The sequence below is a fragment of the Chrysemys picta genome, chromosome 2, assembly GCF_011386835.1.
Source record: "Chrysemys picta bellii isolate R12L10 chromosome 2, ASM1138683v2, whole genome shotgun sequence".
Taxonomy (NCBI): domain Eukaryota; kingdom Metazoa; phylum Chordata; order Testudines; family Emydidae; genus Chrysemys; species Chrysemys picta.
This window is the reverse complement of record NC_088792.1, coordinates 11,790,795-11,815,977: the sequence shown is the minus strand read 5'-3', so window position 1 is coordinate 11,815,977 and position 25,183 is coordinate 11,790,795. Positions and strand designations below refer to the sequence as shown.

The 25,183-nt window shown below is 50.0% G+C and overlaps 1 pseudogene; it reads right to left on the bottom strand.

Moving 5' to 3' along the window:
• Positions 1-22,542: 22,542 nt before the first annotated feature.
• LOC135981078 (olfactory receptor 5J3-like) lies at positions 22,543-23,488 on the bottom strand (annotated as a pseudogene).
• Positions 23,489-25,183: the final 1,695 nt, after the last annotated feature.

Below are 25,183 nucleotides of genomic sequence, written 5' to 3'. Positions count from 1 at the left end.
ATTAAGGGCTCCCCCTCTGGCAGAGGAAAATAGGAGAATGACCGCAACTCGCTTATTGGATGCTGAAATGAAGTCTGTTCCTCTAAGAACTGACTTAGCCGAATAGGAAAAGGCTCAACTTTACAGTGCCGTGCTTCAAAGATACCTAATGTACGTGAAGCAGAGCGATGCGGATCAGGGAAAATAGGTCTGTTTCTACCAGAACAGGAACAGAGTGTAACTGCCAAACCCCCAGAAACACCAAAGACCTCAGACTCTGTTGCTCAGGAGATGTTGGATAACGTGAATAAGCGTTATAAGAAAAATGCATTAGAATTGCTAAATAAGCTGGGCCAGGATACAAATCTCTCTTCATTGAACGATAAAGGGGCTTTTGTGTATAAAGGCTCTGTGGCTAATGGTTCTAACATGCTCGACTTAGGCAGGGCCGTCACCCAGACGTGCTCTGTTCCTAGCAGACATGTACATAAACGATGGGGTGTGTTTCTGAATGCCATGGCAGAACTGAACATACCCTCTTCCCTCATGGGCAATGAGACGTTCCAAAAGATCTCTGTAGGCCGCAAGACCTCGAAAGTCTCTTCTTAATCATTCATTTACCTGAGCGCTGTCTTTTCCGTTCACCTTGTCCACTGGTGACTCCCGCAAGCCGTGATCGCATTCCACCTCTAAGGGGGTGGACAAAGAGAGGCCACCATGCTCATCGGGGTGTCTCACAAGCACTTTGGTTTTGGTTTGGGGTTCGGGTTCCGACGTATCCATCAACGGCCGGGCCAAAGGGCTCCCCTCGGTCGCTCCCTCCTCCTCCTCGGAACTGTTCCTGATGTAGCACTTTCTCTGCAGATGGTCAAAGACACTCGGGGCTAAAACAAAGTCGGAAGTTTTCACGGGGGTGGTGAAGGAGTCCAACTTTCCTCTCAGCAGCCTTTCCACAATTTCTAAAACACGTGTCGTTGGTAAGAGATGGCCTCCTCTGTCCAGCACTGGGACTGATGGGGTAATGGTGCTGCACTCTGATTGGTAGAGAGCCTTGGGAGGAGTTCTTAGTGGGGTCATACGGCCCACTTCCAGAAGCGTCACCCTGCCCTAGAATTCGGCCTGATTGGTCAAATCTCCTCTTGGGATGGTCCTTTCAGGACAAAACCCATCCTGATTGGTAGAGGGTGGTGGGAGGAGTTCTTAGAGTGGTCAGATGACACACCTTGCATCTGGTCATGTGGCCACCTTGACCCCGGAAGTAATACCTCCATGGTGCGGGACTTCCGGTGACAGGTGGGAGGGACTAACGGGTCAAGAGATTGGGCTTAAGGAATCAAGGGGGGGGTTAGGATTTGATTGATGGTAGGGCCATTATACTACGGCCGGGTGCCAAGTCAAGAATGGTGCCGGAGGTTGTTTAAAGGAACCCCTGCATTTTCAGTCATTTCCATTGCCCAACTGCAGTAGGGGCAGCACCGGGCCAGGCTCATGTAGTGAGGCCATGGTTCATACCTGGTGTGATGGGTCCCCTTTTGCATATGGATGGCACCTAGGCTAAGAGTGGTGCTAGAATCAAGGGCCAGGGACACACCAGGATCAAAACTGAGATCAGAGTCCATCAACAAAGCAGAAGCAGAACCAGAGCCAGTCTCCAAGTCCAGGCCAGAGGTCGAAGCCGGGTGGTCAGACCAAAGATCATCCAAGTCCATGCCCAAGCCAAAGTCCATAGACACGCCGAAGGTCAAATCCGGGTAGTCAAAATCCGAGGGGTTGGGGAAGATCAGGATGAGGAGGTAATGCTGGAGCGGGTGGGTGGAGGGCCTGGAGCGAGGCTAGAGAAAGGCAAGGAGAAAACTTAGCCGGGGTTCATAACCAAAATCTGGAGCCAAAAAGGGTCATGCCAAAATTATAGCCAGAGACTGGAGTCAAGAGTCAAGCCAGAGTCAACAGCAAGCAAACTGGAGGGCAGGGCTGGGCAGGGTGGTACATGCGGACGGGAATGAGGATGACTTACTGGAGCCCTAGAAACCCCTCATCGGTGGACTCCCTTCCGAGCAATAAAAGAAGGACAGCAGGATGACCAAGATGTCTCTGACCCTGGGGTCCAAGCCAAGGGGAGCTCCCATCCAGGCTATGTGTCAGGACCCCATCATCCCCCTGTTCATTTCACACTCACAGACCCCCTAGCCGGAGGGGAGAATAAAGGGCAGAAAGTGAAAGTGCCCCTGGGGGGAAAGCTCTAGGCTGGGACCCAGTCCACTTTCCAGATCTCCACCCAGGATTGTGTGACCAGGCCCACAGCCCTTCCTCTACATCTCAGTTCCCACCTGCCAGATGGGGAGGATCCTTCCCTGCCCCAGACTGTTAGGGGGGAGTTTCATTCCTGGTTGGGAAGGGTTCAGATACCAGGTGGGTGGATTGGGCCCCAGGTGGGGGATGGTCAGACATTCGCTGCGGCAGGGGTGACACGGCCCATGGGAAGGTCTGAGCAGTGACGACAGGGGAGGGGCTCCATGTCAGGCCACCCCTCCCAGACTGCAATGGCTATAGAGCATATTTCCGGGTTCTGCGGATGCTCTCATTTCTGGGCCAGCCCCACAGCCTGATTCTTCCGAACCAGTATCTGGCCTGGCCCCAGCTCCACGGGCCGGGTGGGGCAAGGTGTTGAGAGTGAGGTGCTCAGCCTTGGTTTCTCTCAGTGCTGTGGGCTCTATGGCCGCTACCCCCAGCCAGGGCCGGCTCCAGGCACCAGCTTCTCAAGCAGGTGCTTGGGGCGGCCGGTCGGGGGAGGGGCGGCAGGTCCAGGTATTCGGCGGCAATTCGGCAGACGGTCCCTCACTCCGGCTCGGAGTGAAGGACCTCCCGCCGAATTGCCGCTGCAGATCGCGATCGCGGCCGCGGCTTTTTTTTTTTTTTTTTTTTTGGTTTTCGCAACTTGGGGCGGCTAAAACCCTGGAGCCGGCCCTGCCCCCAGCCCTTCCCCCCCAGGCACAGTGAGACAGAGCAGTACCTGCGGCAGGGGCTGGGAGCTTCTGGTCATGTGAAGGGGGGTGGGTCTTCAAGGCTGCCCTGCAGAGCACAGCCCCTGCAGCGCTTTGGGCACCTGGCGCAAGCTCCTGATAGTAAAGAGCTCGGCCATCACCTTTGCTGTAATGTCCCCCTGTTGCAAGGGAACAAGGATCAATCAGAGACTTGGACACCCACGAGAACGAAGGGGATTAACGGCACCGGAAGCCAGCAAAATTTCCTCCCCGCCCCTCCCCATGTCTGAGGGACGGATCCCCCCACCCAACCCCCGAGCCGAAATCTTGTCTCTTCTCTAGTGACTCCCATCCCCTCTCCCACCATTGGGGAATGAACTCCTGCCCCCACTCCTCTCAGTCCCCCCCTGAGAGCTGTTCTACCTCCCAACCCAGCTGGGGATTCAGCTCCGCTCCCCAGAATCCCCTCAGCCGCCCTTGCCCCCTCCAGGTGAGGGGCTGGGAACCTCTGGGCAGTAGTGTCGGGGGGTGAGAGGAAGTGGACATCTTTCCCCAAGGGATCCCCCAGTCCTTAACATGATGCCATGGACAGTAGCTCTGAGGAATGGGGCACTTAAGCAGGCTCTGCTGACTGACTCGTCCAGTTCTCCCAGAGCAGGTGGTGGCTGAGATAACATGATCCCAGAGCACTAGGAACCGGCCTGAGGCCCGGAGGGGATGAAAGGCTCCGAGAGGTGGCTAGGGGAGTTGGCAGCCCCCAGCATGAGCAATGGCAGCGTGTCGTGTTGATGTGATGCCTGTTAGGAAATAGCCTTTTTGGAGAGCTGGGTCTGTCCTGCCTTGAGCTGCTCAGGGGACAAGCTGGCACCTACCAATGGCACCTGCCTGGGTTCCTCCTCTCCTTGCTCCCAGGTCAGCACATGGGGATGGGATGGGAGTGATTTTCAATGGCCTGGAGGTGAAAGGCCCTGGGGTTCCCTCCCCAGTTGAGCCCTCTTTGGTTACCTCGTCCCCTAGCAGCTGGCCGGCTTCCCCCAGAATGGAATACGTCAGCATCAGCCCAGCCTGGCTGACATGGAGCAGCGGGTGGTGTATGGCCTGCAGCGCCGCCTGGAGGAAAGTCCTTTTCTGATCTTCAGTAAATAGATCTCCAAAGACCTAAAACCAACAGAACCAGAGCCCTTGCAATGGCTCAGAACCAGGCCCCAAATCCCTCTAGTGGCTCACAAGGTGGAGAAGAGTCCTGAGGCAGCCAACCTTTGGGGTCCCATGGACCAAGAAACCCCCTTCAGTAAGAGGTTGCAGGCACTGAGGCCTCAAATAACTCTTTCTGGAGCAGGTGCCATGAGATGCTGGACATGTGTCTCCGCACTCTGAAACCCAGCTCACACAGACAACACAGGACACTACTTCTCCCAGCAGCGATATCTCCTGCAGCTCACCCACTAGAGGTTAGGGGTCTTTTAGGTCTGGTTCATTCCCACGCCTCACCCCACTGACATTCCCAGGAGCCTCACATACTCTGCTGGAAATAAGTAGCAGGCTCTTGCCCTGTGTCCATGACACACTCACTGCAGGGGGAGACAACTCCACCCCGGAGCTGCTGCAATGCACCGGCAGACAGTCCTTACCTCTCCCACCCTGGCCAGGTTTTTGTACCCCACGCGCTCGGTGTCTTGGAGCCCGTCCCGGCACCACAGCTCTCTCCCCTCTGTGATGTTGAGCCCTGGGGGAGAAAGACACACCCATTGGGGAGGTTTGGCATTCCGCTCTCACTGCCGGTTTCCTTCTGGGTGCACGCTGGCCAGGGTCCTGGTGGCATCCACGGCCCAATGGAATCGCAAGGTCCATACCAGGCGGTTTAGTAGCAGAAGGGGGATTTGTTTCAGTCATCACAGTAATCCTGTGACCCTAACGGTCATTGTGCTCTGGGAGTGGGTGCCTGTCAATGGTGGTGTCTAATACTGAGAACCCCCCACACCCACTGAAGTCAGGATCTGGCCCTGACTACCCAACTGGTGACATCCTACAAGCTTTGTGTCCTTCCCCTTTGGTCCCTGCTCCTGCCCCTGACCTGATGATGGGCTCTTTCCCTCCATGTGTCTCAATAGCTCCCTTCCTGTCCCCTCACGATCTGGCTGCCCTGTGGGTGGGCTATTTCTCTGGGCTGGGGGACAGAGCCGGGCTCTGACATAAAGCAGCCAATTTCCCTGGCACTTTCACACTCATCTCCCTAATTCAGAGAGAGGGGAAGAGAAAGAGTCATCATCTAAGATGGGATCGGTCTCAGAGGTGGGGGCTTCTTTCTGGAGGGTCCCATTGCCCAGCAGAGGGAGTCTCTAAGGAGGGGCCTTGTTTCTATTGGGGTTCCGCTTCCCCGCTACAGTGGGTCTAAACAGAGAGGCCTTAGTTCTATAGGCGTCCCAATGGCCAGCTGGAACTAGTCTCCGAGAGGCTTGTTTCCATGGGGTCCCATTGTCCAGCTGGCTTTCTTACCCCTCTTCTGCACCAGGAGCCTGTGCAGCCAATATATCCCACCCCTGGCTTGCGGACCGATGTTGTTGGCTGGGTGGGATATATGGAGACCCAGCTGCAGCACGAAGTCGCCTGCCTTGGAGAAGTCGGAGGAGGTCTGGTGGAAGGAGGAGAAGAGGGGAATCCATCAACATTCTCCCTTCAGCTTTCCAGTGCCCCTGGGCCAGAGCTCTGCTCCCACCCCTCTGTAGGAGGCACTGGGGGAGAGAAGCGAGAGCCCTCTTCCTCTCTACCCCCAAGGGAGCTTGGAGCAAAGGGATCACGGCAAGGGCGCTCTATGAGCATTCGCTGCCTAGCTGCTCCAGAATAACAAGGGCCCTGAGGCCAGGCACAAATCTGCCAGCCAGTGGCCTATGGAACGCAGTCCCTTACAGACCCAGGGGGGACCAATTAATCAGGGGATGAGGAACTTGACTCAAGCCCTGACTCTGCAGGATGCTGGGGTCAAAGGTCACTTACGTCAAATCCAGGCAGGCAGCTGGCAAATTCTAGCAGGGCAGCGCTGCTTTGTATGGCCCTAGCTCTCTCCTGGGCCTTTTTTGAATGGAGCCAGACATGGACATGCTGCAGGAGAAGGAGGCAGGGGAGGGTCAGCGGGCAGACGTACATGCTCTACAAATGACCCTCTCCCCCTCCCCAAGGGGCTGAGACTTTGTGCTCAGGGTGGAATAGCTGAGCACTGGTCACAGAGCTTCAAAAGGCAGTCCATGACACTGCCCACGTCTTGCTGCGCACAAGCTCATTGTCTCTCCAGGCTGGGACAATGGTCAGTCTTGGGGCTGGTCTATTTGCCCTGAACCCCTAATCCATGAACAGCACAACAGGATCAAGGCACATGCCCTGAACCCCAGACCCCAGCTACACAGGCCTTGGTAGGATGGATGGAACGGCCATGAGAACAATCCCTCCGGGAACTGCAGTGTCCCTAGGACAGAAGAGCTGATTCCCTGAGGCTCCTCCTGCATCTCAGGGTCTCCCTAGAGAGGAGCCAGTGACTTTTCTCAGAGGCCCTGTTCTGCATCTCACAGGGGTTTGTCTCTCAGTTCCCGGCCAGGCCTGGTGCTCACTGTTAGTGCTTAATGCAACCGGGCAGAGCTCTGGCTGACAGTCCCAGCTCCTTCCCCCTGCACTGGCAGGTCTGGGAAAGTGTGGCCGGCTGGGTCCAAGCTGGCAGGACACAATGGAAATGTGGCTCTTCTAATCTCTCCTTCGCTGCCCTCCACCAGGGTTCAGGGGCAATTCCACCCCAGACCGTCCCATTCTACTCACCTCCAAGAGGTGCTGCAGCTTCTCCAAGGTGGGGGTCTCGCTCAGCAGGCCCCTGAGCATGCTGTCCAGGCTCTGTAAATAGCTCTTGTGGAGAGCCTGCAAGAGGAGGGAGCACCCGCCAGTCAAGGGACATAGGGCTACACCAGTCAAGGGACAATTAGGAGGATTCTCCAGGAGCCCTGGCAAGACTCAAAAGGCACAACCTGGCCTCTTCCCATTCACATCACTCCAGGGACACTAAGCAAAAGTTCATGGCCGGATGCCTGCTGCCTCTTCAATCCTTGCTCTTAGCAGTTCTCTGCGCAGGGCCTGGTACCCAGCAGACTATGGAACAGGCAAACTGCAATGGGTGGGAGGTAGGATCCCCGGGAGAGTCCATGCAGCAGAGCACAGAATGAGGAGAGGAGGAAAGTCTGGGATCAGCCACGGAGGGGTAATGCAATCTCCTCTGGAGGGAAGGGGGCTCCCCTGCCAGTTTGTCACGGGCCTGTTCCCAGCTCTGCTCACCCCTCCCCTATTCTCAGCAGCTCTTTCAAAGCAAGGGAGCAGGGACCAGAGGCTGCCTCTGCTCCTGGGACAGAGAAGTAGGATCAGGACCTACCCGGAACTGGGCGGTGTCGTTCCCAGTGCCCATGGTAATGATCCTGTGGAGAAGAGCCCGCAGGAGGCGAGATTCCAGCTCCAGGGCCAGTGGCGGCTTCAGTTTGCTGGCAGGAGAGAGGAACCTGTCATACACTTTGCAGCACCAGCGTGGCGTTGGAACTGCCATGGGCATGACCCCCTGCCCCGCAGTGATCCCCTCCCTACGGCCACTGTAACGTTCCTGGAGTGAAATCAACCCCCCAGCCAGGAAAGAGGGGACGTTCCTGCCTCCTCTGCTGGGGGATGGGAACAGCATCTGCTGGGGGTAACCTAGCCGGAGGAGGATCTGTGACTCCCGGCTCTGGGCCCAATCAGCACTAGGGTTAGGGCAGCTGGACGGGAGGGTCCTGGTACCTGAGATTGTAAACCGCGGCCATGGAGCTGGAAATGATGGAGCTCGGCTCTGACACCTCCGGGAGATTTTCAATCAGCTCCTGGGAGACCCCAACGAAACAAAACTGCGTGTGAGACTCTGGCCCCGCAGACCCACAGGCGCTTCCCAGGGAGGAGCCCAAAGTGCTCTGCAGAAACAGCCAGTGTCACCCCCACCCCCAACCAGCTGGGCCCCCCCATTCCTCCCATCCATCAAACTTCCTTACCCGTCTCTCACCCAATTCCTCCCTCCCCTTCCCTTCCCTCCCCCCTGGACTTACAATTCCCCCACTGCCAGCTCCTGATCAGTGTCGCAATTATCCCCTTCCCTGCTCCCCAGCCCTCAGCCCCAGGAACCCCTGTCCTCTGCTTCCCCCTTCGGCCCCACTAACGCTTCCTCCCATGTCTGGCTCCCTCGCCCCAGGGGCCGGGCATGGGGTCCCACTCACCGCAATGCTCTCCACAAGGGCTGCTTTGGATACGTGGGGCTCCAGGGTGTCCCGCCCCTGACGCTGTGCCGAGGAACACAGACTCAGCACAGCGTGGAGGAAGCGGAGCTGAGTGGCCCTGTCCTTCACCAGCTAGGAGTGGGGTGAGGGGAGAGAGAGAGAGCCTGTTACATAGGGACCTCCCCGCCCAACCCAAACCAGCTCCAGGGCTCAGGACCTCCATGGGGTTGGACAGGGAAAGCCGCCCCTTTCTGAAACCTGTGTTGCCCGGCACAGACCGGGTTTGTAACTTGGACAGTGTATGCGGGGAGCGGAAACCTTGGCCTGTGTGGGACAAATGTCCCCACTTTGGGGTGCCAGATAACAGAGGAGACATGTCCCCCCATTGGGGGTGAGGGATTGTCTGGGACAAGACCCCCCTGCCTGGGTGGGGATGGAACAAGGAGCAGGACAGATCCGGTGGCAGCGCAGTAACAATTGGGGGATTTTTGTACCTCATCTCTGCCCTGGAGGTGCTTCTGGATCATCATGATGGTGTCGTGTTCAGGGGACACCTGCTCCTCCTCCTCCTCCTCCTCCTCATGGGCACTGGGGGACTCTGCAGCAGGGAGAGAAGGAGAAAGTATAAACCCTTCTGCTGCTGGGGGGATGCAGTGGACAGAGAAGGCTCCATGTTTCCCCCTTCTCTGTAAGGAGCCCCATGGCAGCGAGGGCCCCATCCTACCCCTGCGAGAGACGCCCTCAGCCCCATGAGCCTCAGGGCCCCAGGGCAGTCAGCCCCCCCCCCACATGATCAGTGGAGGCTGGAGCTCCCCCGACTCCACCCAGCATCCCCTGTCCTGGGGCGTGGCTGTGCCCCCCCCCCCACTGGTGTTAGTGGGGCTCACATGGGTCAGTCCCGGCACCTTGGTGAGCCAATGGGAACAGGGTATTACTAGTCCCCCACCGCCCCAGTCCTCCTCCCTTTCCCCTGGGTCTCCCCTCACCTGCAAAGAGGGAGCCTTCATCTGCAGACCAGTCAGACCCCACGGAGGAGCTGCTGGCCCCTCGGGAGTAGGCGGAGCTGATGGTGTATGTCCCACAGTCGCTCATCTCCTGCTCTGGGCTGGCAGGAGACTCCTCAGTGGCCAGGGTGGGGCTGACGGGGGGCTCCTCAGTTGCCAAGGTAGGGCTGGTGCAGGGCTCCTCGGTTGCCAAGGTAGGGCTGGTGCAGGGCTCCACACTTGCCAGGTTGGGGCTGGCGCAGGGCTCCACAGTTGCCAGGTTGGGGCTGGCGCAAGGCTCCACAGTTGCCAAGGTAGGGCTGGCGCAGGGCTCCACAGTTGCCAGGTTGGGGCTGGCGCAGGGCTCCACAGTTGCCAGGTTGGGGCTGGCGCAAGGCTCCACAGTTGCCAGGTGGGGGCTGGCGCAGGGCTCCTCAGTTGCCAGGATAGGGCTGGCGCAGGGCTCCACAGTTGCCATGGTGCTGGATGGCTCCTGCTGGGCCCTGGGGCGCAGCTCCTGGCTCCTTGGCTTCCTCTGAAGGAAGCCCCAGAGCTGCCTTGCCCGGCTCCTGCCCTCTCCTGGCTCCCTCCTCCATAACTGTACCCGAGGCCACCTCCATTTGGGCCCAGAAGGTGCCTCAGGGTCAGCTAGGGGAGCTGTCTTCCTCCTCCTAAAGCATGCCAGGCAACTCCTCTTTTTAGCCTGTCCACAAGCCTCTTCCCCACCCGTGGGGACAGAGGGGCCGCTCTCTTCCTGGGAAAGCAGGATGCTCCTTCCCTCTGGCTCTGGAGCCACCTGCCCGGCCTTCCTCCTGAGCATCTGCCTCAGCCGCTCCATCCTGGAACTGAGTGAGGAGCAACCGTGAGTCTGGCTTCAAAGCAGCCTCTCATGAATGGGGCCTGCCTGCTCCCCGGCCCACCTCCCCTCTGCTGAGGCAATTCCTCCTCCCCACACATCCCACACCAGGGCACAGGAACCCTCAACCTGGGGAACAAACTCTGCCAAGGGACGGGCTGGGAGCCCTATTGCTGGGATATTTCCACCACACTGGGGATGTCTGTGGAGAACTCCACTTACTTACTCTAGATGGGATGGAGCTGGATGGCAGATGCTCGGTGTTGGTCCTTCCTTTACCCTCCTCCTCGATCTCCTGCACCCAGGTGGCCTGTAAGGGGTGCTGCAGAATCCCCTGCCAGCAGGGCAGGGGGTAGAAGTCGGGAGATCAAAACTGACTGTGAAAACAAGACAATGTTTTATTGCCAGGGGATGGATAAACTCAGGCCAGCAGCCAGGGGTTCACAACACTGACCGACGGCCAGCAGGACACCTCCCATCTCAAGGTCTCTTCGTACCTAACGCACATTCCTGAAGCGTGATGGCCCAAGGGCTGTAGGGGAGTGTCCCCAGCCCCACTGATGGAAACCGAGGCCTTGGCAGGAGAAGCCGCTGCCTCAGGGTTGCACTGGGAGTCAGGGATAGAGCCGAGGATGGAGCCCAGGAGTCCTTTGTCCAGGCTCCCGCACTAACCGCTAGAGGAACACTCCCTTCCAGAGCTGGGAAGTGCCAGTCTCCCTGGCTCCCAGTGTGACCTGTTGTAGTGACTGACGCATTTGCTACTTGTCCCCCATCCAAGCCAATAACACATCTCTGTGTTGGCAATCATGAGTTAGACCTTCTCAGCACCCCTCCGTCTCCCGCAGCTGTCAGGTATTCCTTCAATTATGGAGGCTTGGATGCTGACAGGACTGGAATTTGTTACTGGCTCACTGGGTGTTTCTAGCCAATGAGGGTCTCAGTCTATCCTCAGAGGCCCACACCCCCAGACACTGAAGATCAGGGTGGATTGATTTCATTCCAAATGTTTTGTATTTGTATTTTTGAGTTATTTTCCTAATGAAAGATTGATTCTCATGAAATTCTTAGTGGTGGCCGATGACAGAACACAGAGCAATGGTCTCAAGTTGCAATGGGGGAGGTCTAAGTTGGATATTAGGAAACACTTTTTCACTAGGAGGGTGGTGACGCCTTTGAATCTGCTACGATAGAGTCCCTTATCTTGTACTTAGAGCCTACATTTTTTCTTACCTTCTACACAGATGACGATTTCTTTCAAAAAAATCCACACAGATATGAAAAAAACCCGCACAGAATGTCCTCCACACCGACTGTCTCTTGGTCCTCTGAGAGAGACCGCGAGATGGAGACTTGCTGCTGCAAGGCTACAGGAGGTCTCCGAGGTTCCCCCTGCCCTGCATTCCTGTCCTGCCTGGCTGTTGTCAAGGCAGCTCTGTGAGGTCACAGACGCCTCATCATCTTTGCCCAATAGGCTGAGTTCCTGCCGGAGGCCTTTGTGAAGTCACTGCCACACCCACCTTTCCCTTGCAGGCCTGATGTCTGCCCCTGGCCAGCCCAGTTGGATGTTTGAGCTGCACCCCGGATCACCCCACTTGCACATTATTGATTCTGGGGAGCAAGCAGGCTACCCAGTAAAACAGCAGAGTCTGTTCCTCACCCCACACTGAGTTTTTCATAGAGGCATCAGTTATGAAACAATTAGATCTCCTAAGGTGGCCTCTATTTTACGGGCTATGAAATTTCATACTCTTAGCACCCTACTGAGCCCAATTGCTTGTAATTCTCTAAAAGGCCCCTTCCTAACTAGTTATGATGGTAGGACACCAGGAAACAGAAACGCCACTTCTCCCCTGGGTAATTTGTTCTAGTAGCTAGACTCTCTCACTGTCATAATTAAATTTGAAATTGACAACCTTTGATAAGGGCAAAATTCATGACAATCTTTTAAATAATTTAAATAGAAGAGAAAAAATAACATTAAGTGGAATATGTTCACTGCCAAGTTTCTCAGACAGTCGCACCACTGATGTGATAGCTAAGGCCCTGGAAGCAAAGTTAGCTGAAATGCTAATTCAACTTTGGACAGCAGGAGCTTCCTTGAAAGGTGCAGAAAATATTGTTTTCATTTCAGTTTATTCAAATAGTTCAGTTCAATCGACCAGTTTGTTGAAATTCAAGAAAGCCATTGGGAATTCACAAAACAGGCAAACTTGTTTTCCTCCCTCAATCTATGGATAAAAACTAGGTGTGAGGGGATAGATCTACTGGTTCATCAATCTAGAAACACGTGGATACAAGAATGTATCATTTCAGTTCACTAACCACACATCAAAGTTCCTTTGTTTAAGAAATCAGTTAGTTTTAAATGCAAAACATTTTGATACAACTTTTTTCTTATGCTTCTCTTTCTAGCTCTGGCATGACCTTGATGTGTGACCAAAGAGAGGTCACTTCTTTTTTCTTTCCCTCTGTACCATGGGGATGGAGACAATTCTCTAAGTCCTAGCAGGAGAGAGATTTAAGCACATCAGGCGTGTTAGGGCCCTTGTGTTCTGAAAGACAATGAGTGATTGTTGTTTGGGGCAAGAATCCCAATGGATTTGCTACTTGTCCCCCAACCAAAGTCAGTATCACATCTCTGTATTTTCAATCATGTGTTAGACATTCTCAGCACCCCTCTGTCTCCTGCAGCCCCCAGGTGTTCCTTGGATTATGGAGGTTTGGTTGCTAAGAGAACTGTAATATTTTTATTGGCATCCTGGGTGTTACTAGCCAATGAGGGTCTCAGTCTGACCCCCGAGGCCCACCCCCCAGACACTAAAGATCAGGATGGATTGATTTCACTCAAAGTTTTTTGTATTTGTATTTTTAAATTATTTTCCTAATGAAAGGTTGATTCTCATGAAATTCTTAGAGCTGGCAGATGACAGAACAAGGATCAATGATCTCAAGTTGCAGTGTGGAAGGCTTGGATATTAGGAAAAAGGTTTTCACTAGGAGGGTGGTGACGCCTTTGAATCTGCTACAATAGAGTCCCTTATCTTGTACTTAGAGCCTATATTTTTTCTTACCTTCTACACAGATGACGATTTCTTTCAAAAAAATCCACACAGATATGAAAAAATAAACGCACAGAATGTCCTCCACACCGACTCTCTCTTGGTCCTCTGAGAGTGACCACGAGATGGAGACTTGCTGCAGCAAGGCTACAAGGGGTCTCCGAGGTTCCCCCTGCCCTGCATCCCTGTCCTGCCTGGCTGTTGTCAAGGCAGCTCTGTGAGGTCACAGACGCCTCATCATCTTTGCCCAATAGGCTGAGTTCCTGCCGGAGGCCTTTGTGAAGTCACTGCCACACCCACCTTTCCCTTGCAGGCCTGATGTCTGCCCCTGGCCAGCCCAGTTGGATGTTTGAGCTGCACCCCGGATCACCCCACTTGGTCATTATCGATTCTGGGGAGCAGGCAGGCTACCCAGTAAAACAGCAGAGTCTGTTCCTCACCAGGTGTCAAGTGTCAGAGGGGTAGCCGTGTTAGTCTGAATCTGTAAAGAGCAACAGAGGGTTCTGTGGCACTTTTAAGACTAACAGAAGTATTGGGAGCATAAGCTTTCGTGGGTAAGAACCTCACTTCTTCAGATGCAAGTAATCACTTGCATGTGAAGAAGTGAGGTTCTTACCCACGAAAGCTTATGCTCCCAATACTTCTGTTAGTCTTAAAGGTGCCACAGGACCCTCTGTTCCTCACCCCACACTGAGTTTTTCATAGAGGCATCGGTTGTGAAACAATTCAATCTCCTAATGTGGCCTCTATTTAACGGGGCATGAAATTTCACACACTTTGCACCATATTAAGCCCAATTGCTTGTAATTCACTAAAAGGCACCTTCCAGAATGACAACCATATATTGGTGTCTAACTACCTGCTGCTGCTGGGAGACGTTGTGATATGAGGACACCAGGAAACAGAGAATCCACCTTTTCCCTGGGTAATTTGTTCCAGTGCTTAGTCTCCCTCACTGTCAAAAAAGTGTGTCTTACTTCTTTGAATTTCTCTGGCTTCAGCTGACAGCCCTTGGTTCTTGTTGTGCCTTTCTTGGCTAGATCGAATTAGCCCTGCCCCGTGAAATCCGATCTCCTTGTCCTGCTGGGAGCCCCCCAACCAGAAGAAACCAGTAGGGGCCTCCTAGCTGTTTCTCTGCCAGGCTGGTGACAGGATTTCCTCTCCGTGGGGATATCAGATGCACCTGCAGAGGCAATGCAGAAGTGAGTGCACTGCATCAGCCCAGCCTTGGGCTCAGGGCTTTGGCCTTGGCAGCTTCTGCTCCAGTCACGTCTCTGGGTGCCTGGACTCAGAGCTTCTGGCCCCCCTGTGGCTGTAGCCAGGGCTGGGGCACTGGGCTCAGGACTTTCATGCCCCTCCCCACTCCTGTCGGCTCTCAGGGTACCTGGGCTCGGGGCTTCTGCCCGGCATCTGCAGCTAGGGCTCAGGGATTCCCTTGCAGTTCCTTCTGGGGCTCAGGTGTCCATTTTTCTGGATGTCCCAAAAATGATAGGAGCCGAGGTGCTCCCAAGTAGTAGGTAGGAGCTGAGGTGCTCCCAAGAGCAGGGACCCACCTGCACATCTGGGAACCTCCTCTAGCTTCAGCAAGGTTGCTGGCTGCTGCCCTTGGAGCCCAGGTCTGAAGGCAGCACGGAAGTGAGGGTGACAATGCTGTGACCCCCCCTACAACAACCTCTGAACTCCCCCATTCTCCCATTTTGGTCGGGACCCCCATGGTTATAATACCATGACATTTCAGAGTGAAACATTGAAATGGCGACATTGACTAATTTAAAACCCTCTGGCCTTGAAATTGGACAAAGTGAGCCCTGGATTTGGTAGGGACCTGGCTATTATGGAAGTTCAAGCAGGTTTGCACTCCCAGTTCTCCTGAAAGGCCATTGAGAATTCATGCTGCCTGAGAAACTTCCCAGAATAAGCTACCAGGACTGGGGGCAATTGAAAGAAACCAACCAAAGCCTGAGCTAGGATGGAGAGCATTGATCCAAGCGGTGTTTGAACCCCTCCACCCCCACCTGCCTGCCTGCGGAGAAATGGACAGAGGGGCACTGATTTCTATTTGTGAACTTACTAAAGACCACGGGCTTCAGCATGAGCCGTATAGCCCATACTCTGAATTCTTGGATAAACAGCAAAGTTGGCTTTTTAGAAACCTTTCCCCCCAGTGCTCTGTATCCACTTTGGATTGTGCCCAGCAGAGGCTGGTGGAGGGGAGTGGAAGGTAGAGTAGGCCATGCAAATGTTGTGGTATCTGCACTACCCCACAGACACACACACACAGGACCCTCTGTTGCTTCTCAAATAGCAATGCACAGTATATTAGCCAGGACAGTAAATGATTTGGCCATAACCTACAAAATCCTCAGTGTTGAAAGTACAGTTTATCTAGAAAACAATGGGAGGGAGGGGTTAGAGAGTTGCAGTAACCACCTGGATTTCCAGTCTCTGGCCAGGCACATCCCCCTCTCCACAGTTTTCACTGATATCTTCTCCAGACTGGTCCTCCTGATATAATCTGAGGTCACATCCTGGCCTTTAGGGACATTGGCAGGATCTTCACTGTTCCCAGCTGCAGCATCACCCTCATTATCCTGCCTGATAAGGATCCCGCCAGGGCTCAGCTAAATGGCATGTGTCATGACAGGCTCTTTGCTGAGGGCCCTTGACAGCGCCCAATCGAGTTCTGAATCGGATGAGCACGTGCAGGTGCATTTCCTGACTTTTTACTGGAATCCTGGACCCTCTCATGCTGCTGCTTCAAATGTTTCCTTCTCTCTCCGCGCTGAGCAGCAGAATGCTCATTGCCCTTTGGCTGTGCGACAGACAGACATCTAGTCCTGCTGCTCGGAAAGAAACCGTATTCTCAGTTCTAATCCTGACACATAGTGATCAGAATCTTGCCGTGCTCCTCGAAGTGTATTTGTGATTGGACGTGCTTCTTGCTAGGGGGGATTTTCAGATATATGAACGGCATAAAATAGAGGGAAAGACAAAGAGAAGCATCAACATGTCTAAGAACTTGAACAATATTTGAAGACCATCTATTGGTGTCTAACTACCTCCTGCTGCCAGGAGATGCAACTGGTATTTTAATGACACACATATGCGGCCTGTGCCTGACCTGAGATTCAGAGCTCTGAGAACATGACCTATGAAGGAAGGCTGAAAGAATTGGGTTTGTTTAGTTTGGAAAAGAGAAGACTGAGAGGGGACATGATAGCAGTTTTCAGGTATTTAAAAGGGTGTCATAAGGAGGAGGGAGAAAATTTGTTCACCTTAGCCTCTAAGGCTAGAACAAGAAGCAATGGGTTTAAACTGCATCAAGGGAGGTCTAGGTTGGACATTAGGAAAAAGTTCCTAACTGTCAGGGTGGTTAAACACTGGAATAAATTGCCTAAGGAGGTTGTGGAATCTCCATCTCTGGAGATATTTAAGAGTAGGTTAGATAAATGTCTATCAGGGATGGTCTAGACAGTATTTGGTCCTGCCATGCGGGCAGGGGACTGGACTCGATGACCTCTCGAGGTCCCTTCCAGTCCTAGAATCTATGAATTTATGAATTCTGTCCCTTTGTCGTCGCAGAACAAATAAACCCCACCTCCAATTACCCCTTACATAATCCATTTGAGTTCAAGAAAGAGAGATCTCTCTCTTGCAAAAAGTTTTAACATGACGGGGCAAAGACTAAGGTGAGTGGTCTATTTTTTCTTTCCGTTCTAATACTGAGGGAGATCTCCAAAATCTATTCTGTCTACCAAGAGAAAAGATTGTTTTTTCTGTTCTCAAAGTGCTGATGGTTTTGACCCCAAAATGTTGTTTTCATTTTCTCTCACAAAATAACTTGCAGTGAAATGGGACCAACTGCCTAAACTATCCTGAACGCTGCATGCCAGGGTTTGGGAATTTCAGGATAGATCATCACCTGGCGTCAGTTGTCACATATCCATCAGCATCAACAGAGCTATGGTGATTTATACCAACGGAGTGTCTGGTCCATTGTGCTGTACTGAGTTAAAAGATTTCATATGCTGTGCAAATGAACATGGTCTGTTTAAAATTACCCCTTGGTTTCAGAGAATCTTGTTTAATGGAGGGTTTTTTCTTTCTTTTTTTTTTTCTAAACATGTGCTTCATTTATTTGAATATTAAACATTTTCATTTAAAATTTCCCAGAGTAAGTTTTGTGTTGGTGAAATATTCCCAGTCAACAGCCCTGGAGAGAGAAGAAAAAAGACAGTACACTATGGAATGGGCAGCACTGGCTTCCCCAGTGCACCATTCTCTGCCCCCATGGAAGGTCTCATGGTTTCGGGGTGGATACACACCGATAATGGAATGAAATCTCTCTTGCATAGTTCAGTTTTCTTCTTAGTTTGAAGTCGGAGAAGGAACAGGAACATCTGGATCCACCTAGCTTCCAAGGGAACCATCTTTCTTGATGCTGTTTGACCTGCAATTCATTGTGGCCCTTGAGGTGGAGATCAGTGGGTATTCTCTATGAAGCTGCTTTATGACTCTGTGAAAGAAATATGTTCTGAGAAGGACAGGCTGGTCCTCCCACTGTCTCCACTCACTCACGGTAAATTATAGCCATTTGTAGCCGTAGTTGTACAGGATGATAAGATACAGCATGTGAGCACGGGAGAGAGAGAGAGATGTTTAACTTAGTATTCATTAGGGTCCTTTCCTTTTGAGGTGGAAGCTTTTCCAAACTCACTTGCTGCCTCTGCTTCCCCACTGAAGAACTCCAGGTTTAGGCTGTGCAAGAAGCCAGAGCTGGCATGAGGCTCTCACCCATAGTTTTAATTCAGCTTCCACTGCTTAACTTTGCTCTTCATTCATATCTCCTCAGTTAATATACAGTGAACCATTGTGAACATAATCTTGTTGATTTCAACAAGAATGTTGTTTATTGAACTTAATCAGAGTTTATCCCTAATTTGTAGTTTTAATTGACTTATTATAAATAGCATAGCTCCTGTTTTAATTATGAAAAGGTGATAGAGTGCTAATGTGAGGCTTAAATCTACTACTCGTTTCTTCCTTGTGTCAGGATCCTGAACTCGACCATCTCATGGTCACTGCCTCCCAGGTTCCCATCCAATTTTGCTTCCCCTACTAATTCTTCCCTGTTTGTGAGCAGCAGGTCTAGAAGAGCTCTGCCCCTAGTTGGTTCCTCCAGCACTTGCACCAGGAAATTGTCCCCTACACTATCCAAAAACTTCCTGGATTGTCTGTGCACCGCTGTATTGCTCTCCTAGCAGATATCAGGGTGATTAAAGTCTCCCATGAAAACCAGGGCCTGCGATCTAGTAACTTCTGCTAGTTGCCGGAAGAAAGCCTGGTCCACTTCATCCCCCTGGTCTGGTGGTCTATCGCAGACTCCCACCACAACATCACCCTTGTTGCTCACACTTCTAAACTTAATCCAGAGACTCTCAGGTTTTTCTGCAGTCTCATACCAGAGCTCTCTCATACCTCATACTCCTCTCTTACATACAATGCAACTCCCCCACCTTTTCTGCCCTGTCTGTCCTTCCTGAACAGTTTATATCCATCCATGACAGTACTCCAGTCATGTGAGTTATCCCACCAAGTCTCTGTTACTCCAATGCTTCATTCCAATATTCCAATATGTCATTTTTTACTAATCAGTATTTTCCAGTGTAGAAAGCACTGGGCTTCAATTGCAGCAAGGGAGGTTTAGGTTGGACATTAGGAAAAATTTCCTAACTGTCCTGGTGGTTAACCACCGGAATAAATTGCTTAGGGAGGTTGCGGAATCTCCATCATTGGAGATTTTTAAGAGCAGGTTAGACAAACACCTGTCAGGGATGTTCTAGATCCTGGTGCCGTGAGTGCAGGGGACTGGACTTCTGACCTTTCGAGGTTCCTTCCAGTCCTATGATTCTATGATTGATCCAATATTGTGCTCTAATATTTTTCATTGAAACTTTATTAATGCAAGATAAAAAGAACCCCCGTGAATGGGGTTGGGTAGCGGGTCAACTCTTGAATCCCTGAGGAAGTTGCGTCTGAGTGTGTTTCAGTGGATTTATGTCCTCTCACCATTAATCACAATGGGCTAAACTCTATTATCCCTTGGCTCAAGTCTACCTAGCAGAGTTTAAGTGTAAGAAATTTCCATGGGGTAGAAAGTATCCTAACTACTGCTGGCCAAAATTCTTTGGCTGAAACTTTTTTTCAGAGAAAAGTGCATATTCAGCTACACCAGAATGTTTGCCCAATTGTATTGGGTTCTTCGGGATGAAAAAACATCAAATCAATTTATTTCCCAACTTGTAAACCTTGCTGTTCAGTGTCCCACCTCTGCATGGAGGGGTGAAAGTAAAGCTCTAAATCAGTGTTGGTGAGAACAGGCTTGTTTGCATTGGGAAGTTATTCCTGAGCAAGATAATATGTGAATTTAAGGCACTAGAGCTATCCTGGTATGCACACTCTTAATTTACTGGATTAAACTAAACCAGAAAATGTCATACTTATTTGGCTACGGCTACACTACGGGGAGGCGATCGATTTCAGATACACAAATTCAGCTATGGGAATAGCTGTGAGGATGGCCGCGGCTCCCCCGTCGGCGGCGCTTACTCCTACCTGGGCTGGTGGAGTACGCGTGTCGATTCGGGGATCGATTGTCGCGTCCCGACAAGACGCCATAAATCGATCCCCGAGAGATCGATTTCTACCCGCCGATCCGGGCGGTAGTGAAGACAAGCCCAAAGGCCATATAGGGAGTTACATTAAATAGCTGTAGCGTCAGTTTCCGTGTCGACCAGCCCTAAAGCAATAGAATTGTGTCAGTGGTGAGAATAGGGCTAATCAGTATATAGCAATGATGAGAAAAAAAAGTGTATGATCAAAAGAACTCTGTGAATAACTGATTTCTTGGTTTGCTGGCTAGTCTGAAACATAAATGAAAAACTTTAGTTTCTGGTTGACCCAAATTGATTTTTTTTTCAAAAATTTCCATTTTTTTGGCTGACTGACAGGTTGAATGAAATGTTTTGTTTGATCAGTTGCAATTTTTGCAATTGTTATATTTTTTAATAAAATTGAAGTAAATTTTGAAACAAAAAGTCTTTTAAATGAGAAACTTAAAATATTTAGACCTTTTCGATTTTTCTGAGGTTTTAGATCAAAGCAAAACAATCCAGCTCATTTGACACAGATTCATAAAATATTTCAGTTAACCCAAATCTGCGTTGTTCAGAAAAAAAGGATTTTGGTCCAACTCCCCTCTCCCCCCCAGTTCTAATGAACACTATATCGTGATACTCAAAGTAAAACTAGTCCAATTCAGATTAGTCATGAGGCTCACATTTTCAACAGGGAGGGTGGTTAACAGCTGGAATGAACGACCATGGGAAGTGACGGTTTATCCAGCTAGAGAGGCTGTGAAATCAAGACCTGATGGCTCTCTGGAAGATACACTTAATAAAATGCCAGTTAATGGGCTTAATACCGAGGATAACTGTATAGGACTGTGACCTGAGTTAATCAGTCAGACTAAATGATCTCATTGTCCTTTCTAGCCCTTAAAATCTATGATAAATGTATAGCATTGCTGTAAGTAAACCTATAAAATCACTATATGGCATTGACAACGAGGAGTCCTGTGGCTCCTTAAAGACTAACAAATGTATCACGATAGTTTATGCCCAGATACATTTGTTAGTCTTTAAGGTGCCACAGGACTCCTCGTTGTCTTTGCTGAAACAGACTAACACGACTACCCCTCTGAAATATATGGCATTGGTGGGAGTAACATTACATGAGCATTATTATTGATACTACTTCCTTAATTCATTAGTATTGGGCTTAATCCCAACCCCATTCTGTTAGGTGCTGTACCAACATCTAACAAAACAAAACAAAAAAACCCAACCTCTGGCCAAAGGAGCTTGTAATGTAAGCTTAAAATAAGGGACAACGATACAGATGACAAACAGATGGGGACCAGCACAAGGTGACAACAAGATGATTGAGAATAAAGCTGTATAACAAGTATATAGAGCCTTGTCAGAATTTGATTTTTATTTTTTTATCATTTTAATTGATAATATCGATGTTTATTTTTAAGCCTTTTTTATTTTAAATGTTTAAACCTTTACAATTGCGGGAAATTATGGGGGATCAGACATTGGGAGGTCAGACATTTTTCTTAATGACAGTCGACACTGAGATTCAAAAAGTTAAAGCTTTATAACTGTTAAAACACAAATGGTCAACATCACTTGTCAAAATAGATAAAATAAATATCCTTAAATCAAACTCGAATACATTCTGACGCTGCAATTTTTCTTACTTTGCCTATCTGTAAATTTCAATTATTATTGATGGCAACATTTTTTTCATTGGTTTGTGTGCATATGGTGAAATCAATATTTACCAACATTTATGGAGAAAAAATTATTCCTTCCCAGCCTAAGTATATACAATAACCCTGTTAAGAATAGATGTATGGAGCACTAGTATGAATATAGATGTGATCAATATAAAGACAGGTGCAAAGTACTTCACTCTAGAAGTGAAAATCAAATGCATAATACAATGTGGGGAATAACTGGCTAGGAAGAAGTGCTGCTTAGATGGATCTGGGAGTTCAAATGGATCACAAGTTGACTAGGAGCCAACAATGAGGTGCAGTTGTGAAACAGGCTGTCTAGGGGGATTACCAGGTATGTTGTATGTCAGAACAGGGCGGTGCTGGTTTGGCTCTGCTTGGCGCTGGTGAGGCCTCAATTGAAGTTCTGTGTCTAGGTTTGGGAGCCGCACTTTAGAAAAGATGTGGGCGAATAGGAGAGAGTCCAGAGGGGAACAACAAAAATGACAATCAGGGTTTACAAAACCTGATTTATTAGGGAAGTTTTTTAAAAAATGGGCATGTTTTGTTTTGAGACAAGACGACTGAGGGACCTGATAACAGTCTTCAACTACGTTAAGGGCTGTTCTAAAGGGGATAGAGATCAATTGTGGTAGCCCGTATGAGGCCCAGACACTAAAGAGAGCAAAAGCGTTGAATTCTCATAATGCAAGTTACATACTGAGCATCAATTAAAGTAACATATTAAGAAATTAAACCTAGAACCAAGTTTATTTTATTTTTAATCTCAGATAACCTTGCAGGGCACCATTTCAAATAGATTAATGGTCAAGAAACAAGGAAAGGTGTCTATATTCCAACAGTCACATAATGACAGGACATTAGGTAACATTGTTCCTCTCAAGCAATTGTAAAACATCATTTCCACATGCTACATCAGTTCTTTGAGTTTCATTTAATTCTTGTACGACATTTGTGATACACAAATCAAGGCAGTAACAACTTGATTACTACGTAGTAGACATACTACGATCCTTCGTCCAATTGTTCTTCTCAATTGACTGGAATTGTCATGGTGAACAAATTAGCTGAGAATGTTTTTCCAGTCTATCACCCTCTTAAGAGCATCCTTAACCTCCTTGTTCCTCAGGCTGTAGATCAGGGGGTTCAACATGGGGACCACCAGGGTATAAAACACAGCAGAGATTTTCTCCTATTCCAGTGAGTAGCTGGAACTGGGCTGTATGTGGCTTAAGCTCATAGGTCCATAGAACATGGTGACAGCTGTCAGATGAGAGGCACAGGTGGAGAAGGCTTTGTGCCTGCCCTTGGCGGAGCAGATCCTCAGGATAGAGAAGAGGATGTACAGATAAGAGATTATGACAATCAGGAGGGTGGACATGGCAATAACCCCAGAGAACGCTACAAGCAAAATCTCACTGATGTGGTTATCAGAGCAAACGAGCTTCAGTAATGTGTTAGTGTCACTAAAGTAATGATTGATGATGTTGGGTCCACAGAATGACAACCTCAGCAAGCCACATGTGTGGGTCAGTGAGTTCATGAGCCCCCCATATGAGCTGGCCACTAGATGAATACAGACTCTCTTAGACATAACAGCGGTGTAGAGCAGAGGGTTACAGATGGTTACATAGCTGTCACACGCCATCACGGCCAGCAGGAACCCTTCTGTGGTCACAAACACAACAAAAGAGAAGTGTTGAGCAATACAGGCAGAGTAAGAAATGCTTTTACTCCCCACTAAGAAATTCACCAGCATCCTTGGAGCGAAGACTGAGGAGTAGCAGAGGTCAACAACGGACAGGTACTGAGGAAGAAGTACATGGGGGTGTGGAGTCGGGGACCAACCCAGATCAACACAATCATCCCAAGATTCCCCACCAGCGTAAGAACATAGATCACCAGGAACGCCACAAAGAGGGGTATCTGCAACTCCTGACGATCCGTCAGCCCCAGGAGGATGAACTTTGTCACCATGCTGTGATTGCCCTCAGCCATTTATACAGGGGTGCATGAAACCAGACCTGCCGGGATAACAAGAGTGAGCAGCATGGAAGAAGGAAATTTCATGGCATGAAATAAATCTGAATGACACCACCGGGCCTGAATGTGGGTAGTGAATATCTTACAGGAAACCAGCCGCCGTGATGTCTTGGAAGAGCTGGGATGGACCTTTAAATTTACACTCCCTTTTTAACAGGGCTGAGATTTTTAAGGCTGTCTAGGAGATTTAGACATCCAAGACTCCATAAAATTGACTGGAATTAGGTATCCAGTTCCCGATAGGGCTGTGACAGTGTACCCCATAAGGCTTTATGGGGAGGGGGTGCTTATAAATGTATGTATGACATAACTGGAATATGTTTTGTGCTGCCTGTGCCATGTACCATATCTCCGTAAAGGTTATGGTCTACTATATCTATTCATCCTATTTGTACATATATATCATTTTCTACTCGAGGTTAAGAATATGGGCTGTATGCTTGCTTGATTTCTAAGTAAGCTTTGTGAGGCATTCGGTCAGCTTCTTTAGGAAGGAATTCGCCAGGTTAAGTACCTGATCAGGAGACACTTGGGGAACAATGCATCTTGGAATGCTCCAATCCACATGAGAAGTCTTCCTGGAGACATGCAAGATGCCATGTGGACAATAGCGTCGGCCTGCAAAGACTGAGTCATGCAGGGGCATGTGACTTGCCCAGGTGACTCCAAAATTCCATCTTGGAGCTGGACTTTGCATAGGAGGGAGGAGGGGGGTCTCCACCCACAAGAGAGAGTCTATTTAAACCTGTGGGAGACCCCTGCATTTGGTCTTCAGCTGGCTAAAGAAGGAGGCTCTCCACCCCCCCCACCCCAGGATACTTGAAGAAGACTGAAACAAAGGACAGTAACTACACGGGGTGTGAGTGATTGCTGGACCCAGGCTAAAAGGAGATTAGCCTGTAAAAGGGAGCACTCTGGAACTGGTGAGGAAATTATCTGTATTCAGTTTGATTAGGCATAGATTTGCGCATTTTATTTTATTTTGCTTGGTGACTTACTTTGTTCTGTCTGTTACTACTTTGAACCACTTAAATCCTACTGTCTGTATTTAATAAAATCACTTTCTATTTAGTAATTCACTCAGAGTATGTATTAATACCTGGGGGAGCAAACAACTGTGCATATCTCTCTATTAGTGTTATAGAGGGCGAACAATTTATGAGTTTGCCCTGCATAAGCTTTATACAGGGTAAAACGGATTTCTCTGGGTTTAGACCCCATTGGGAGTTGGGCATCTGAGTGCTAAAGACAAGCACACTACTGTGAGCTGTTTTCAGGTAAACTTGCAGCTTTGGGGCAAGTGATTCAGACCCTGGGTCTGTGTTGGAGCAGACAGGAGTGTCTGGCTCAGCAAGACAGGGTGCTGGAGTTCTGAGCTGGCGGGGAAAACAGAAGCAGGGGTAGTCTTTGCACATAGGGTGGCAGCTCCCAAGGGGGTTTCTGTGATCCAACCCGTCACAAGGGCGTTTCCGGATTCATGTACATTATCACAAATTTTCTCCAATGAAATATACCTGGCATGGGTTTGAGTTTGAGCTAGGTCCTTTATATTGTCTGCTCACTGAGGGTAAGTTAGAAAGCACTCATACTTTAAATCCTTCCAGATTAGGGTGACCAGAGAGTAAATGTGAAAAATCGGGATAGGGGTGG